Source organism: Condylura cristata, unplaced genomic scaffold (genome assembly GCF_000260355.1).
Source record: "Condylura cristata isolate star-nosed mole 26May11 unplaced genomic scaffold, ConCri1.0 scaffold00014, whole genome shotgun sequence".
NCBI lineage: Eukaryota > Metazoa > Chordata > Mammalia > Eulipotyphla > Talpidae > Condylura > Condylura cristata.
The window spans coordinates 119199-130904 of record NW_004567115.1 but is presented as its reverse complement, the minus strand read 5'-3'; positions in this window follow the sequence as shown (position 1 = coordinate 130904).

Below are 11706 nucleotides of genomic sequence, written 5' to 3'. Positions count from 1 at the left end.
TCTTCGAGTGTGCTGATTCGTTCTTCCATTTCATCTATTCTGTTTTCATAACTTTCCCCAGCATTCTTTATCTCTTCTAGTGGCCTTTTCATCGCCTGCATTTCTCCTATTTCCAGGGTTGTAGCAGGGCTGGGACAAAAGGCTGCCGAGCAAATGCAGTTGCTGCCTTAGGCAGTGTCCCTCTGCAGTGCTTCCTGGCATCCAGGAGCCTAGATTTATAAAGGAGCCAAGGGAGTAGGAAGCGGCTGGTCGAACTCGTAGCATGAAAGTCTACAGTCCGTTTTTATATAATCCCGCGCGAGTTTGGATGTAGTCGTCTCGGTGTCTTTATTTTGCCACCAACTTGCCGGTTCCAGAGCTGGTGGAGCTAGATGATCAGTGGCTTTGTGTGGTGCCCAGGTGCTCCTTGTCAGGTAGGCAGATTCAGCGATTTTTCCCTCATCCAGGTATTAAGGATCAGATTTGCAGTCTTTCCACAGTCTGGGCTCCACTCAGTGAGCTGAGCCACCCCTCTTCACCTCCAGAGTTTAGAATGAGGCAAAGCGGCTCCTGCAGCCCCTGAACTTCCAGGCGCCTGGGTTTTCCCAGGAGTTCCCAGAGTGGAACTCCGCAATCACGGATTCCCCCTCAGTTATCTACCTTCTAGTGAGTCCAGGGTGTTTTCGTTTCGGTTGAAACTTGCAGTAAGTAAGTCTATAGTCCGTTTTTAGCCCTCAATTCCTATGGTTATTTCTTTTTCAAAATTTTGTGTAGGCCATCATTTAAAGTTGAAATTATACCATACTTTTAAAGGCACCCCAAACCTTATGGTGGACACTTACATGGTGGACTCTGCATCTATCTTTTTGAATTCTCATTTCAAGTAGGGCTTTGGAAAATCTCAATCTTAGTCCTCAGTCAGGGTGCCTTTTAAACACTTGTAAGTAGACATGATTCTTCCTGTTTTGAATTGTCATTACTCAAATTCTTTGTAGAGAGGAAGTGTGAATGTTTGGTAATACAGGGTGCAGTAATTTGTAGTCTCAGTTAGCCAAATATTTGTGGGTGATCTGATGTTGCCAACTTTTCTTTGCCAAAAAAGAATCTAAAAGAATGTATGCAACAGTCACTGGCACTTTTATAAAAAATATTTGACATCAGAAGAAAGTAATATGGCTAAGATTTGAGTTAATATACCATGAAATTCTAATTGCCATGAAAATTTTTCAAATAGAGCCTTTCACCTCACAATAAAAAGCCACCTCCCTCAATTTACCTTGGACAAATACAAACCTGTTTGTGGCTCAGTTCTTGTCCCCAGCCCCATAGTTGTTAACCACTGTCCCGGTCAGAATCTCTGGACATGTCAGGTTTCACACTCTGGGATTTCATGACTCAATATGGAAAGAGGATGTTCATTTCTATCTTTCAGGGAACATTTTCCCTTTTCTTTCTTGCTTATTTCACTAAGCATGATCTTCTACAGCTCCATTCATTTTGCTGCAAAAGATATGTGTTTATTTTTCTTGGTTGCTGAGTAATATTCAGTTGTGTATATGTACCACCTCTTTTTAATCCAGTCATCCACTTTTGGGCATTTGGGTGAGAAACTTGAAGATTTTATCTGTATTCTGAATTATCAGAACAAATGGGGAAATAATGTATAAAAGCAGGCAGCCATATTTGTAGCATCATAGGATTCTAGAACTCTTAACTGCCTTCATTATGAGGGAATACTGTTGCCTAGGTCAACATCAACTGTGACTGCCACTCTCAGTCAGTGCCTGGCACTTGTAGACGTTTAGTGGTCATTTACTGAAGTTTGGTATGTGTGACCAGAAGAAGTTGTGCCTTGTGTTCTGGGGAGCTGGGGGGAGGGAAAGAGCCTCCTGATTGTGTGTGTGGGAGCGATTTATTTTGGCCCTCAAGTCTGAGTTGGACATTAAAGTATGTATTCACCTCCAGGAGGAGCAGAAGGAAGTGGTAGGGAACCAAGGAAGATCATAGTGTTGTGCCTAAGAGCTTAGGCTCTGTAGCCAGGCTCCTCCCATCATTATTTTGGGTAAGTCTCTTCACCTCTTTGTGCCTTAGATAGTTATAGTACCTCTTCTTGGTGTTGTCTTAAAGATGACATGAATTATTGTTTGTGAAGCATTTACAGTGTCTGGAAAGAGAAACAGTCCAGAGATATGTAAGTGTGGACAGCCAATACCATAGTTACTGGAGATGTAGTTAGAAATGTAGTTTTGAACCAGTTCACTGAGGTCTTCCAAAATCTTCTCAATGAATTTGGAACAAACCCCTGAGGAACACATACCCAGTCTCATAGTTCGGCGTGTTACCCCTTTTAGCAGGGTATGTGTGCTCCATTTTGCCACAACCCCCAACACGCCTTACTGCTGTACTTCTCAATCACTCAGTCTGGAGATCTGCATTTCTGACCAGTTCCCAGGTAATGTGATGTTGTTGGTCAGGGATCCAACTTTGAGAGTCCCTGCCTGATTGTATCAAAAGCTCCAAGGTGAGAAATCAGTTGCTGCTTATCATTGAGCTCATACTGGGGTTTCTCTTATCCTTGGCATACTTCCTATATTTAACAATTCCCAGCCTTGGTGTAATTTACATTTGTAATTTACAGTGAAATCTCATTGAAAGTCTCATTCTACATGCCCCAAGAGGGAGATGGGCTAAGAGAAGGAGATAGGGGAGTGGCTGAGGCCTGGCTGACAGCAGGCTTGTGTTAACTGAGGCTGTGGGCATGAGAGCTCATCCCTCTGGAGTGTGTGAGGGAACAGAGGTTGTGGGCAAACCCCAGAATATAGGGAGTATTGGCACCCAGTCTTCCAGAGGAAGTCTCATATAACTAAAGAGAATGAAAGGGGGTCAAAGAAATGGGGGCGGGGGGGTAGCTGAGAGAGTTGGTGATGGAATGTTCTTGGTGTTACCATCAGGGAGGCTGTGGGCAAACATTTGAAACCAAAGCTTCAATAGTTAAACAGCGAGTGCTCAGGCCAGCTCCTTTTGTGTTGGAGGTCAGGGGTCAGGTGTTGAGTTACCTATAGCACACCTGGGAACCTGCTGTTGCTCTCAGACACAGCTGGTTGTAGCAGTTGTCTCTGAGGCTCTGGTGACATGGTTGCAATGTGGAGCTCAGCATGGCAAGTCTCAGTTCTCCTGACTCCTTTTATTCATGTACTGATTTTTAAATAACTCGACACATTTAGTAGAAGAATGTAGAGAATGTCGGTTGACATTCTCCTTATGGCCGCGATGAGGAGGTAGTGGCTAGCAGTTTTGTTTTGGAAAACGTTTTGGGAAAGGAAACTCAGGCAGGGAATAGGGGACCTGAGCCTGAGAAGATGGGCCAGTTGTGCCCCAGGCTAAAGGGCTTGTACTTGCACTGTGACAAGGAGCCATGCTGTGCTCCCCTTTGTGGTGGATTTGTTCCCCCTGGTGGCTGGAGTGCCAGATACCAGGCCTGGCCTAGACAGGGCAGGGAGTGGGGCAGTGAGTGGACAAGGAATGAGTTAGAGCAATAAGCGGCGATGATCTGATCGATCATAGCAGCATAGACAGCAGTTTTAAGACAAACGGCCTTAAGGGTCAGTGTTGCAGAGTTCACAAGATTTAGAACAGATGGGCCTTCAACCATACTTCCACTTTGGTCTCCTTCCCCCTGGGCATAAATCTCCTTGTTTGTAAAATGAGAATGGTAATAGTTGCTTGTAGGTTTGTATTTTGAGTTTTTTCTGGCAGAGGCTGGCACTCACTACACTGTAGCCAGTGTTATCACTCTCCTTCCCCTACAACTGTAAGTCTTACTTCAGCCTGAGGGTAGACAGGGAGGGCTGTCTCTGCCACCACTGCCTTTCACAGATGGAGTTAGACTCCAGGGACCTTCCTGGAGGCCCTTTCAGTCCTTTGCAAATGCATCCCTCCTGTTTCCTCCAGGCCTTTCTCCTTCAAGAAGTGAATAACCCTTCTCTTCTCTGACAGTCTGTTGGGCTAAAATGTCAGAATCACATGATACATAAAGGAATATAATTAAATAGGGTCACATGTATGTCTTGTGAGCAACTAAGTTCCCAAGGGGAAAAAATTGTGTGCTTTTAAAATTTTGATGGAAGTAATAGACGAATGCAAAGAAGTTTGAATAGCACAGAGGTAGTGTAACTGGAGAATAAAGCTCTATAACTTCTATTTCACAATGGAACCATTACTCAAAGCTGTCTTGTGTTTCTAGAAATAGTCAATGCTTTTGAAATGACTTAGTGTATCCTGTTTAAGAAAAAATAAACTAGTAAATTGTATTTATGATTGTATATGAAAAATGTAAATTATTCATCTATGTTTATGTATTTGTATCTATATTTGTGTGTGTGTGTTTCATTATCAGCACTTGTGTAAGGCCTGTCTGTGCGTCTGTCAGTCTATCCATCCTCGTACCTATGCACATATACTTGTTTATCTCCATTTAATATTGTCATTTTCTTCCTCCCTCATAGATTTCCATTGTAATAGGAGGTATATAAATACATATATATGTATATATGAAATATACATATATGTGTATGTTCCATGTTTCATTTATTTTTATAGGTTATTATTAAATGTGATTAAATTCCCTTTAAACAGAAATGCAATATGCATATGTGATCATTATACTATGTTGGTACATGAGAACCTGCCTTGTTATCCACGGGTACAGAGTATTTTATTGTATACTTATACCATTTGTTCCCATATTCCAGTTTAACTTTGCTTTCTTGTATTCTACCATTACAAACGATACTGCAGTGACAGTTTTGCCAAGCACCTTTGCACATTTGTATCCATTTATCTCTAGATACATTGTAATTCTTAGGAGAGGCATGTTTATTTTTAAATTCCTATTGCTACTGTCAAACTAATATTCAAATAGAGATAACTTCTATGCCTACCTAGAAAGTGGGGAGTAAAATCTATGTTGATTGACAACAAGCTAGAGTTCTTTTCACTAAACATTATGTTTGAATAAAAGAGCACCATGGATACTTGGAGACTTTTCTCCCTTTCCAGGTTCTTTTTCAGTCCTTTGCCTGTTGATGTGGCCTGCATGGCACCCTTCCCTAGTAGTTACCCAGGGCTTCCCTCAACCATATTTTCTGCTACTGCTACTTCTGAGGGCTTCAGCCTACCCAAATGTGGGGCCAACCCATCAGCTCCCTTCAAGTTCCAGCCGCGATCTCAAAGTGTGGACTGGCGATGCATTAGTGCTGTAATGTGGACCATGTCATGCGAGATCTGGATGTGGCCACCTTGCAGGATATCATCACTGGCAACTTCGGTGAGGGGAATGCACCTGTTGTGGGCATCCTGCGAACCCAACGCTACTCAAAGTGGCGTCTGGCGCAGCTCATGATTGAGTATCTGCTGCACTGCCAGGACTGCCTGTCTGCCAGCATTACCGACCTGGAGGCATGGGTATGGGCTAGACAGGGTGAACAAGAGCGTAGCCAGAAGGAGCTAGCCATGCGGGAGGAGAGTCGCCAGCGTCAGAAGTTGATCAACACCTTGCAGCAGCTGGTACTACACACAAGCGCACCCAACTACCACATGGTGAATCTCCGCAGGGTGGGGGTAGTGGGAGGGGTGTGCATCTATCCACTAGGCCATGCGGAGAGCACCATCACCCCAGGCGCCACGGTGGCTAGAGACCATTAGCACTGGTTGGGAGGAGATCTTACGATGCTGCTCATGACCAGAGTTGCAGAGAGCATCTCATCACATGCTGCAGAATGCATCTGTGGAGATTGTGCATGTGTGGCAGGCTTATGCATGAAGGGTGTTTGAACGCAGGTGCTGCTTGTGTTCCACCTTGCATGTCCACGTTGGATTCATCAGGAATAGGAAAGGCGAAGGAGGTCATATTGAAAAGATTTTATTATTTATGCATACAGAACTGGGGTACAGGCCAGACGTGCAGAGCAGTGAGAGGATCCACCTGAAGACAGAGTGGGGAATGGAACAGATTGACTGAAACACACTGCTGAGGGGAGCAGTGGGTGGGTCATACACACCATGTGGGTCCCCTCTCTGACTGGGGATCAGATGTTGTGAAAGCAGCTGCTGATAGCTTCTTGGTCGCTTTAACCCGTTGCACCACCAGTGAGGGCCACAATGGCATGTCTGTTCTTCCAGGGACCTCTCAGAAGTTGTATATACCTCTTATGCTTATATGCCAATGTCCAGAATTTAGTTACAGAATTTAGCCACACTGGTTGTAAGGAAGACTGGGGCATAATAGTGTTTATTCTCATTGGTGTCCAGGTCAGCAAAACCATCAAGGTTTCTCTTATTATGGAAGAAAAGGAAATGGATTTTAGTGGACAAGTGACAGTTTCTGTCATATTTGCTCCCATGCAAAATAGTAAATGATCTGACCTTTTACTCTAGTTTTCTAGCAATAACAGCTTGCATAGCTGTGTTGGAATAATCTTGAAATACTATAATGCAAAGATAATGTGATAACTTTGCAGTGTCTGGAATGTCTAAGAAGAGGGAAGTGAGATTTCAGATGTTATTAGCTGTAATCTTCTGCCCTGGTGGTTCTCAACCCTGGAGTGGGAAGTGGGCATTGGTATTTTTAAAAATAACCTTTTAATTACTGAAATTTTCCAACATACCAAAAGTGGTGTAATAAAATGAATCTTCATCTGTACACTATTTACTGCAATAATTATCAATTCATGGCGAACATTGATTATTTCCTACTCCCCCAAACTTGTGTCCCTTACTCTTGAGTATTTTCAAGTATACAAGTTGTAATTTAATTTTATCTATAAATATTTCAGAATATGCCTCTAAAAGGCAAGGACTGCCACTTTAAGACATACACACAACACAGTTATCATCCCTAAGAAACCAATAAATATCCCTGTATGTCTTCAGATCAGTGGCTCTAATGGGCTGAGAATGTGTGTGTGTGTGTGTGTGTGCATGTGGTGAGGGGGAATGGGGGGAGTCAGGAGGGAAAGCTTTGAAGTCACTACTCTACGCAGTCAATCAAACTCTTCCATTTCTGAACCAGTCTGGGAACCCAACGAATTGGGAGTTTGATATAGGGAGAATCCTAGATTGACTCAGGAGACCTAATCCTGCACTTCCCACTCTTTTCTGTCTAGTGCCACCTGTGTGACAAGCTCTTCTGGAATTCCACCTTTCTCTGGAACCACATTCATCGTAAGCTCGGGAACACAGAAGAAGGTGGTAAGTCTCGGTGGCATTCTGGGACCCTCCTGGGATGGTGGAAGGACTTGGGTAGGTTCACTGGCTTGCTGGGGGAACAGGCCCATAAACCACCAAATCTAGTGTAAGAAAATGTTCATTCAGTTGAGGATAACATGGTACCACCATCTACCATGGCAGCTGGGAGGTGAGGGTAGGTGGGAGGAGACTTCTCACACAGGGCTGAGGGTAGGCATCAGACAGGTAGTTCCAGTCTTAGCTTTGGCGTTTTCTATTGTGTGACCATGCTCAAAGCTTCCCCTTTCCCTCTTAGTGGACGTTCCTGTGAATGTAGGAGTAAGACTCAATGACATTGAAGGACCCCACTTCAGTCTTCTGCAAATTTGCTGTTCTCTGATGCTAATTGTGAAGGAGCTTCCTGAGGCTAATGAATAGTCAGATTGTTTATTTTATTTTATTTTTCCCTTCTTTATGTACCTTTACTTACCATGGCTTAATCACTTTAATCTTACAGTTTGAAATTCCAAAATGAGTTCAAGGGTATCCATTTTTCCCATAAAGAGATTTTCATACATTTAGGTACATTATTTTGAGGTTCACTAAGAAATAGCTGTTCAAAATGAAATAAAAATATAAATTTGATTAAATGAAGACTAAAAAAGTTTTCCCTTTTTAAAATTTTCTCTTCACAGAACAAGTCACTCAGGAACCAGCACCATAGTCTCTTGTGATCTCCACACTCCTGTTCTGATCGCCTTCCCTTTCTCTCCCAGCTGATTAGCTCTGATTTATTATTTTTACCTACTAGTTTTTGTTTTATTTCCTAATCTCTTGTTTGATTTCCCTATATTCCTACTGTAAGTGAAACCATCTGATGTTTGCTTTTTCCTTCTGAGTTATTTCACTCAGTATAATCCCTTCCAGTTCCATCCATGTTGCTACAAATGACATGCACTTGTCTTTTTTGAAAGCAAAGCAGTATTCCATTTGGTTTACACTTCAAATGCAAGTGCCACACCACCCACACACCGCCAGCCAGCAGAGGACCAATACCCCTCCACCATAGCCCTTTGGAGCTTTCTATCCTTTGCCCATACCCCACAGACTTAAGAGTTTTATATCAGGACTATATACTTTGGTACTGAGCGTTTACTATAGTTTACTTCTTCATCTTGCATTGGACGTTGCTGAAGAAAAACAAATTTTTCTACCTCTTATTTTTTTCTGATAAAAATGCACACTTTGAAGAGATATTTTATACCCATATTTATAGCAGCATTGTTATTACTAATTAAGGAATGTGGAAGCAACCAAGTGTCCATCGACAGATGAATGGCTTTGAAAAGAAATTTATGGTGGATGATGATACAATCTTACAGAGGCAAAATATTTGGACATCAACAACATAGATGAGATTTGAGGATGTTACTTTAAGTGAAATGAAATGTCAGTCACAAAAGGACAAATACTGTGTGATTTCACTATCAGAGATATTTAGAGTAATCCAATTTGTAGGAACAGAAAGCAGAATGGTGGTTGCCAGGGTCTAGAGGTAGAAGGAATGGGAAGTTAATTGTTTAGAGTTTTTGTTTTACAAGATGAAAGGGTTATGGATGTATAGTAGATAGCTGTGACGGTCACTCAGCATTATATGAATTTAATAATGCCACTAACGTGTACACTTAAAAATGGTAAAGATGGTAAATTTATGTTCCATGTATTTGGTCACAAGAACACAATGGAGGAAAATGCCTTTGAGGTAGAAATTTGAAAAGCAGGAAGATAGAAAATATAAAACAAATAACAAGTCATGGAGAATATCAAAGTAGTTCATATCTCAATTAATTCTCTGACATTCCTTTTCTTCGTACTTACGTAAGGATATAGTATGCAATTTTGACTACTGCTTATCTTCAACTTAAAATAGATCACATTTTCCTATATCATTGTCATCTTTGAAAATGTGATTTTTAATAATTGAATTCATCACAATTCACAGTTGAATAATATAATTTATATTGGTTACTAATAAATAGTCCTGTTGGAAACAGCTAATGATCAGTACTCTTGTATGTAAATCTTTTTGCATGTTCCTTGTTATCTCTAATGTAAATTGCTGTAGGGGGAGGGAACATATGTTCTTAGGCATCCTTTGCCACTTTAAGATTTATGACCTTTTGTTCTCAGACACTCCAGCTCTCCTGGTTCACACTCACCTTAAATTACTTCTCTACTGAATCTGAAAACACTTGTTTTGAAAAAGCACAATCTGACAAAACTCATTTATCTTTAAAGAAAAGCTTAAGAATTTTAAGAACAGTACCATTAAAAGGTAACAAATGTTAACGCATAATTGGTGACTTTTGTCATTTATCCTTCACTTTTGCTATGCTAGTATGTTGTTTAGAATGTCCTTTTACATTTAATCCCAAGTCTTTATTTTAACTCAAACAAATTTAAGGTATATACTGAAAGCATCCTTGATTCAAACATGAATGTTGCCTTTTTTTATATGAAATTTGAAACTACACATTTATTACATTATGTTATTGAAAAAAGTGATCTTAAAACTGCAGTTATTTTCATTACATTAAGTACCTCTCTGATGCCAGGATACATAGATATATTCCTTATATTAGTGATCAGTGTATACATATTACTTGGCATTTTGCTTCTGCTATTCTAGTAATTTGGTTGTATTCACTATGTCAGTCCTGTCAGCATAGTTATTTGAGGCGATAATTGTCCCCATTTATTAAACTGCTATGCCATACTCAATGCTAAGCATTTTGCAATCTCACATTTCTTCCTACAACAATTTCTGAGTTATGTGTGGTTATTAGCTCTATTAGGGAAACTGAGGGTCAAGGAGGTTTCTATCACTTGCTGAGGTAAATGTACACTAGAAGTGGCAAAGCTGATTTCATACAGATGTGGGACTTCATGGGTGAGAAATTACAGTTTAATGATTTTAATGCAAATGGATCCCCCTCTCTTTCCCTGGACCTACCAGGAAAAAAGAAGAAGCAGGGAGAATCTATGGTGGAGCAGTTAGAAGAGTTGCTAAACAAGATGAAATGGGTCCAAGGAGAACTAGAAGCCCAGAGGAAGGAGGTTGAGAAAAAGCGGCAAAACTAGGTGGGCATAAAGAGGAAATGCTTTCCGCTTTTCTCCATTGAGGATAACATTAGCTGTGGGTTTGTCATATAAGGCTTTTATCATGTTGAGGTGTTTTCCTTCTATTTTGAGGATTTCGAGGACCTTAAACATAAATGGGTATTGAACTTTGTCAAATGCCTTCTCCGCATCTATTGACATGATTATGTGGTTTTTATTCTTCTGTCTGTTGATGTGATGAATTATATTGATTGATTTCTGATGTTGAACCATCCTTGTGCTCCTGGGATAAAGCCCTGGGATAAAGGTCGTGGTGTATTATTCTTTTAATGCATTGTTGGATTCTGTTAGCTAAGATTTTGTTGAGGATTTTTGCATCAGCGTTCATTAGGGAGATTGGTCTGAAGTTTTCTTTTTTTGTGTTTTCTTTGTTAGGTTTTGGTATTAGTGTGATGTTGGCTTCATAGAAAGTATGTGGTAGTTTTCCTTCTTTTTCAATTTTTTGGATGAGTGTGTGTGGAAATCATCTGAACATTCGGTAAAATTCATTTGTAAATCCATCTGGACCTGGGCTTTTATTTTGGGGAAGGTTTTGATTACTTCTTCAATTTCCTTGCTTGCAATTGGCCTGTTTAATTGTTCTATTTCTTCTTTATCTAGTTTTGGGTGGTTGTAGAGTTGTAGGAATTTGTCCATTTCTGCTAAATTGTCATACTTGTTTGTGTAAAGTTGTTCATAGTATCCTCTGATTATTCTTTTGATTTCTGCTGGATCTGTTGTGATTTCTCCTCTTTCATTTATGATTCTGTTTATTTGTGCTTTCTCTTGTTTTTTTTCTTTGTGAACCTGGCTAGTGGCCTGTCTATTTTGTTTAATTTTTTGAAGAACAACTTTTGATTTCATTGATTCTTTTGGACTGTTTTCCTAACTTCCATTTCACTTACTTCTGATTTGACTTTTATTATTTCCTGTCTTCTATGGCTTTTGGGTTATTTTGTTGTTCTTTTTCCAGTTCTTTAAGGTGGGGGACATTAGTTTGTTTCTTTGAGTCATTTCTTGTTTCTTTATGTGGTCTCTTGCTATATATTTTCCTTTTATAACTGCTTTTAATGTGTCCAATAAGTTTTGTATCTTGTGTTGTCATAGTCATTCTTTTCCAGGTATTTTTAAATTTCTTCTTTGATCTCCTCATTGATCCAATGGTCCTCCAGTAGTGTGGGTTTCATTCTCCATGTGATAGGTGGGTTTCTTGCCTTCTTCCTATGGTTTATTTCTAGTTTGATTCCTTCATGGTTAGAGAAAATAGTTGGTATGATTTCGATCTTAGTGTATCTATTGGTATTTATCTTATGACCCAGTATGTGGTCAATCCTAGAGAATGAT